Here is a 7,011-nt window from a genome sequence, read left to right as displayed (position 1 = left end):
AAGGAAGGAAGGAAGGAAGGAAGGAAGGAAGGAAGGAAGGAAGGAAGGAAAAAAAAGAGAGAGAGAAAGAAAGAAAGAAAAAGAAAAAAAGAAAGAAAAAGAGAAAGAAAGATTCATGACCCATGCGTGACCTGTTATCCAAATGTCTGTGCTGATTCATTTCCTGATCAAATGGTACATTACCTACATTTAAGACTAGTGGCACATTACAATAATTTCCTGTACGTTTTTGCATCCCGGTCAAATTAGGTCACTCCCCACCCCCCCGCGAATTCCAGCTCAGAACCCACAGCTTCCGGGAGGTTTTCCCTATGGTAACTCCACCCGCGCTCCCTGGACCCAAATGCCGTAACTTGGGTATTTCCTGCAGTGGTATGCGGATTTCCGCGGATAATGCTCTGCCTCCTTTCCCAGCTCGATTACATCGATTCTGGAGAAGCCAGGGTTCCTTGCGAGGAGAGCCCGCTCTTTCGAAACGAGGTTGGGGATAGCGGTCAGCACCCGGGAGGACGAGAGGAGAGCCAACTAGGGGTGCCCCCGAGGAGCGGGCGCCCCGCGCTGCCCGGCAAGCCCGGGACCCCGGAGCTCGTCGCCGGCAGAGGCGGCCGCGAGGACTCCTCCCTCCCCATCAGCCTTCGGCCAGTCCCGCGGGCCCGGCGCTCACTCACTGGGCAGCAGGCGGCGGCCGAGGTGCGGACGGTAACCTCAGCGGAGGCCTCCAGGCCCGGAATCCCCTCCACCGAGACTCGACCGGGACTCGGCGGGCGGAGCCTCGGGATTGGACGGCCTTGACAGTGATTCCAAGGCTTAGCCAATCAGCGCAGCCCTTGGCTTCCTGAAAGACGCCCCTCTCCTGCCCGAGGCCTAGTGTACTGTGTCCCGCCAGGTGCCCGGGAGAGAATGGCGAGATCAAAGAGGCAAATTCAAACCAACAGCGGCTCAGCTGTCAGGTTTTGAGGGGACGAAGAGGCCTCAGTGAGGTTCGTAAGTGACCCATGTATGAGAGAAATCCCTGCTCCCGCGCCCAGCTGAGCTTCTAAAGAGTTTAAGGAGCCATCTCATTGTTACTCTCCAGGAGCGGTGTCAACCACACAGTTGGGTCTGTTTTCCAGAAAAGAATGTGTCTGATGAGAGGTTGTCACTTAAACATATGATCCACAGTTGCATTTTTTTTTAATTTAAGTATAGTTGACACACAATGCTACATTACATTCAGGTGTATTTCGTGATTGACAAGTCTATATACCGTGCTCCCCACAAATGGAGCCGCCATCTGCCCCATACAACCGGATTACAATACCATTGACTATATTCCCTAGGCTGTCCCTTTCATCCGCGTGACTTCTCCTCATCCCATAACTGGGAGCCTGTGTCTCCCTCTCCCCTTCACCCATTTTGCCCATCCCCTTACCCCCCCCCCCCAATCTGGCAACCATTGGTTTCTTCTCTACTTATGGGTCTGTTTTTACTTTTATTCGTGTATTCATTTGTTTTGTTTTTTAGATTCCACATGTAAGTAAAATCATATGATATTTGTCTTTGACCTGTCTCACTTAGCATATTACCTTCTACCTCCATCCACACTGTTACAAATCGCACAGTCTCATTATGGATGAGTAATATTCCAGTGTGTGTGTGTGTGTGTGTGTGTGTGTGTGTGTGTGTACCACATCTTTTTGTCCATTCATCTGTCAATGGATATTTGGGTTGCTTTCATATCTTGGCTATTGTAAGTAATGCTGCAGTAAACATAGGGGTGAATATATCTTTTTGAATCAGTTTTTTTATTTTCTTTGGGTAAATACCCAATAGTGTAATTACTGGATCATATGGTAATTCAGCTTTTAATTTTTTGAGGAACCTGCATACTGTTTTCCACAGTGGCTATACCAGTTTGCATTCCCACCAACAGTGCATGAGAGTTCCTTTTTCTCCACATTCTTGCAAACACTTCTTTTGTTTTTGATTCTAGCCATTCTTACTAGTGTAAGGTGATATCTCATTGTGGTTTTGATTTTCATGGTTTTGATTTCCCTTGATTAGTGATGTTGAGTGTCTTTTCACATGTCTGTTGGTCATCCGTATGTCTGCTTTGGAAAAATGTCTGTTCAGGTCATCTGCCCGTTTTTGAATTGGACTGTTTGTGTCTTTTGGCGTTGAGTTGTATACATTCTTTTTATATTTTGAATATTAACTCCTTATCAGATATATCATTTGCAAATATCTTCTCCCATTCAGTAGGTTGCCTTTTTATTTTGCTGATGATTTCCTTTGCCATGCAAAAGCTTTTTACTTTGGAGTAGTCCCAGTAGTTTGTTTTCTTTTGTTTCCCTTGTTAAGGCCAGTGTCAAACAAATCACTGTCTATGTTTTCTTCTAGGAGTTTTATGGTTTCATCTCTCACATTTAGGTCTGTAATCCATTTTGAGTTTATCTTTGTGTATGGTGTAAGAAAGTAGCCCGGTTTCATTTTTTTGCATGTAGCTGTCCTAGCTACATTTGTTGAAGAGACTTGATTTCCCCATTGTATTTTCTTGCCTCCTTTGTGGATTAATTGGCCATATAAATGTGGGGTTTATTTCTGGGCTGTCTATCCTGTCACTGCACAATAGTATGGTACTGCACAATAATAGACACAAAGCTCCCTGTTCCCTGTGAGTAAGCACCAAACCAACCTCCTAGGCTTGCCTTAATGCTGTCAGCACTGACCCTTAGTATTCTGGAGCTTGGGTCCTACATTCCAGACGCTGTTTGTTGAGTGGCTGGATGGGGAAATCTTACCAGCATTCATGTTCCCAACTGTGGGAGTGGGTGTGTTGTCAAGGTATCCTTGGTGCCACAGGAGCAAAGCCATATGGAACCTCGATTCTTTAAGGCAGGATATCAACTGATAAAAGAAGCAGGGAATAGTATTTGAGCGCAGAGACCCTAGCATAGGGACCCCTGGATTCTATGTCAAACTCTGTCACTGTCGCTTCTATAAATCTCTAAAACTATATCATCTCTACAATAGGACTAAAAGCCTTCGAACTTATTGGACTGTGAGGACTAAATGACATAATGTGTTTAGGCAATTCTCACAGTGTCTGGCACATAGTTTGTATTCAATAACCAGTCATAACCAGCAATAGTTGGGAGCAGAAGGGGCCAGAGGGGTGGAACAGTTACTAAAACCAGGCAAGAGCCACAGGTGTGGCTGTAGGTGAGGGCTACCCAACAGAAGCTATGCTGTTCAGCAGAGGAAGGCAGTCAGTACTGACCATTAGCCCAGCAGGGTGAGATTCTGTCATTGGAGCCACTGCCACACCCTCAGCTCCAATTGAGGACAGAGTGGAAAAGAAAGGCCCGTCTGTGTCCTCTCATGCTCCGATATCCTGCTGAGGTCTTCCATTAGCTGGATCTACCCCGAAGCCAAAGATGAGGAAACCAGGCTCATGCAGTTTTTAGAGGTCAGCCTCCTAGGCACAAAGACTGCTGGGACAAATGGAAAATGTCCAGCACACCATTTCTACAAACTTTGACCATGTTTGGAAGTCCTAGTTCAAAAGAAAGGAATGTTTCTACTACAGGACTCAGCTGTGGTTCTATTGAATTGGAAGCTGGATCTGCCCCCTTCATCATTTTGGTTTCTCACTGTGATGGAATTGGGATAACTGATCCCAATTACCAAGGAGAAATTGGGTTGCAGCTATACAATCAGGGCAAGGAGAACTCTGCACGATGACCAGAGATTCACTGGGCATATCTGAATACTCCCATGTGCAGTACTAATGGTCATTAAATAACTGCAGGAACTTGATAAGGTCAAGACCATTTAAATTTCAGAACATGCAGAAATTAAATGTTGTATCACCACACCAGGCAAAAAATTCCTGATCTACAAAGGAACCGCATAGGGCAAGGGAAACATAAATGAAGTAGGAAGTTATAATTATCCATTTTAGCCTTGCAACAAGCTGTTGAGACAGACAGACATGTAAAATGTTGATCATTTCTTCCTTGCCCCTCTTTCCTTGTTACCTTGTGTCAAGAGTGCTGGTGGAGACAAATATTACAATTTAGTTTCTAGGTCAAAGTATACCCAAATTGACATCACCTCAAAGCAGTATAGTGGTTGGTAGGCTTCTGATTCTCATGTGTAGGGGATGAGCTTCTCTTCACCTGATCAATGGCAAGAATAATTGCTGAGTGGCAAAACAGGCAGACCATTTGGGTTTTCTGTTTGCCTTTCCTCATATCCACTCTTCCTCCCCTGCCCTGTTCTATGCCTCTAGAGGCAGATCTTTTTGGAGAGTATCACCTGGGCTCACCACAGCTCGTTTTGTTTCCATTTGTGTTCGGACACTTCGAAAAGGAGACTGGAAGCAGGAGGAAAGAGGTAGGATATATTTTCTACTTTCCTTCTCTGTTTGGGACTGATGACCTAGTAGTGGCTGGGTCCTTCCACAATTGGAACTCTTGACCAGAGGCCTCTCTTCTGTGGCTCTAGCTCATGGAGCTCTGGAAATGCTTTCCTCCTTTGCATGTTAGTGCAGAGATGGTATGGACTTCCCACGGTTGCTAGTTGTTGATGGTTCAGGCCCAACTTCATGGTTCTCTTAATCTCACCCACACCCTTTTAAATAGTGTATTCGTTAACATCTCTTCAGTTGAACCGAGTAGAATTCCAGTTCCCAGTGGAAACCCAATGGATGCACTTCAAACGATATACCTACATTATGCTCTTATATGTATGATATTGTTCACAATTTTATTTTTTTAAATGTTTATTTATTATTGAGACAGAGCATGAGCAGGGGAGGGGCTGAGAGAGAGAGGGAGACACAGAATCTGAAGCAGGTTCCAGGCTCTGAGCTGTCAGTACAGAGCCCAATGTGGGGCTCGAACTCACGAACCACGAGATCATGACCTGAGCCGAAGTCAGATGCTTAACTGACTGAGTCACCCAGGTGCCCCGATATTGTTCACAATTTTAAGATAGAAGTGAAAAAAGTGACCATAGAATATATACCTTTGGAATTAAGAGAAATCTACGTATAGTTATTGAACACAATGGAATACGGGTAAGAGGATTAAAGGAAATTATTTCAGTATCAAATGACATATAACTTTGGGTGTTTGGGTGGCTCAGTTGGTTGAGTGTCCGACTCTTGATTTCAGCTCAGGTCATGATGCCAGAGTCATGGGATTGAGCCCTGTGTCGGGCTCCATGCTAGACGTGGAGCCTGCTTAAGATTCTCTCCCTCTCTCTCCTCCCATCTCCCACTCTCTCTCTCTCTTAAAAAAAAAAAAATACAACTTTAATGAGTATGTGTATTATTTATAACTGTATGAATTACTGAATGTTTGTATGTTTTTACACACACATACACACACACACACACACACACACACAAATAGGTGCTTTTAATCATTTTGCATGGTAGCATGATTTTCATGTTAGATAGCATTCATACATCCCACTTTTTAAAAGTAGGCTCCACACCCAGCACGGAGCCCAGCACGGGGCTTGAACTCACAGCCCTGAGATCAAGACCTGAGCTGGGATCAAGAGTTGGACAATTACCCAACTGAGCCACCCAGGTGCCCCCATATGTCCCATTTTTTAAAGGTGTATGACTTTCTGCAAGTGTGTATACAATTTTCATTGTTGGATTTTTCTTTTTTTTGCTACTGTCAATAACACTGTGATAAACAGCTTCATATATATAACCATTTAATATGTTGATTGTAAATACCAGGTTGAGTAGTACACATATTTTAGAATTGATGTAAAATCCTCAACTCATTGAAAGTCCTTCCCCCCAGGACCGTAAAATTATTCACCATTTCCCTGTATACCATAAAGTAATTTTTAAAAAACAACATTTTTGAAAATTCAAGGTATGTATGGTAGTATTTCCTTTTAACAGAGATGCTTTCCCAAGGACTATGAATTTCTCCATTAATCTGAGAATGAGGTTTAGCCAAGAGCCTCGGTCTGTGAAGGAAGGCATCTAGGTGCACAGTGTGGGCTGAGGCCAGAAGCTCTTCAGTAGTAAGCTATTCTGGAACAGTTTCCCAAGCTGTGGGGAACACGGTCTAAATTACAACCTTACACTTGAATCATGGAACATGTTTATACCTTTGAACCAACAGAGAACATCACTGAGTTTTGTACGTTCTCCTGCTTCCCCCAGCCCCTGGCAATTCCTAATCTGCCTTCTGTCTCAATAGATTTGCCTATTCTGGACATTTCACATAAATGGAGTCGTACAACATATATGGTCTTTTGACTCTGGCTTCTTTCACATAGTATAAGGTTTTCAGGTTTCATCCAAGTTGTGGCATATAATACTGCTTCGTTCCTTTCTATGGCTGAATAATATGCAAATGTGTGGGTGTACCATCTTTTGTTTATCTGTTCAAAATTGATGGATGTTTTGGGGGCATCTGGGTGGCTCGGTCAGTTACTTCTGACTTCAGCTCAGGTCATGATCTCACGGCTCATGAGTTTGAGCCCCACGTTGGGCTCTGTGCTGACAGCTCAGAGCCTGAAGCCTGCTTCAGATTCTGTGTCTTCCCCTCTTTGTCCCTCCCCCACTCATGATCTGTCTCTCTTTCAAAAATAAATAAACATTAAAAAATTTTTTAAATTGATGAATATTTATATTATCCCTATCTTTTGTTATTATGAGTAACACTACTATGAACAGTTCTCAGGCAGATATAGATATAGATATAGATGTAGATATACATATAGATACAGATATAGATATAGATATATGGGAGTGGAATTACTGGGTCAGATAGCAAGCGTGTTTCAGGTTTCTTTTCATTTTTTTAATGTTTATTTTTGAGAGAGGGAGAGAGAGTGGGGGAGGGGCAGAGAGAGAGGGAGACACAGAATCGGAAGCAGGTGGCAAGCTCTGAGCTGTCAGCACAGAGCCCAACGTGGGGCTTGAACCCATGACCCGTGAGATCATGACCTGAGTTCAAATCAGATGCTTAACCGACTGAGTCACCCAGTTGC

The 7,011-nt window shown here is 43.9% G+C and overlaps 1 protein-coding gene across 1 annotated transcript in view; it reads right to left on the bottom strand.

Moving 5' to 3' along the window:
• The window catches only part of PLGRKT (plasminogen receptor with a C-terminal lysine), a 43,347-nt gene extending 42,602 nt beyond the window's left edge, over positions 1-745 (bottom strand). Inside the window, exon 1 of the mRNA XM_049642964.1 lies at positions 669-745. The gene's annotated coding sequence lies outside the window, so the exon portion shown is untranslated. The remainder of the gene's footprint in view (positions 1-668) is intronic.
• Between the last annotated feature and the right edge of the window lie 6,266 nt (positions 746-7,011).

This window comes from Panthera uncia, chromosome D4 (assembly GCF_023721935.1).
Source record: "Panthera uncia isolate 11264 chromosome D4, Puncia_PCG_1.0, whole genome shotgun sequence".
NCBI classification, from domain to species: Eukaryota; Metazoa; Chordata; class Mammalia; order Carnivora; family Felidae; genus Panthera; species Panthera uncia.
Note: the sequence above shows the minus strand (reverse complement) of the source record. Positions and strands in the feature narration are given on the sequence as shown.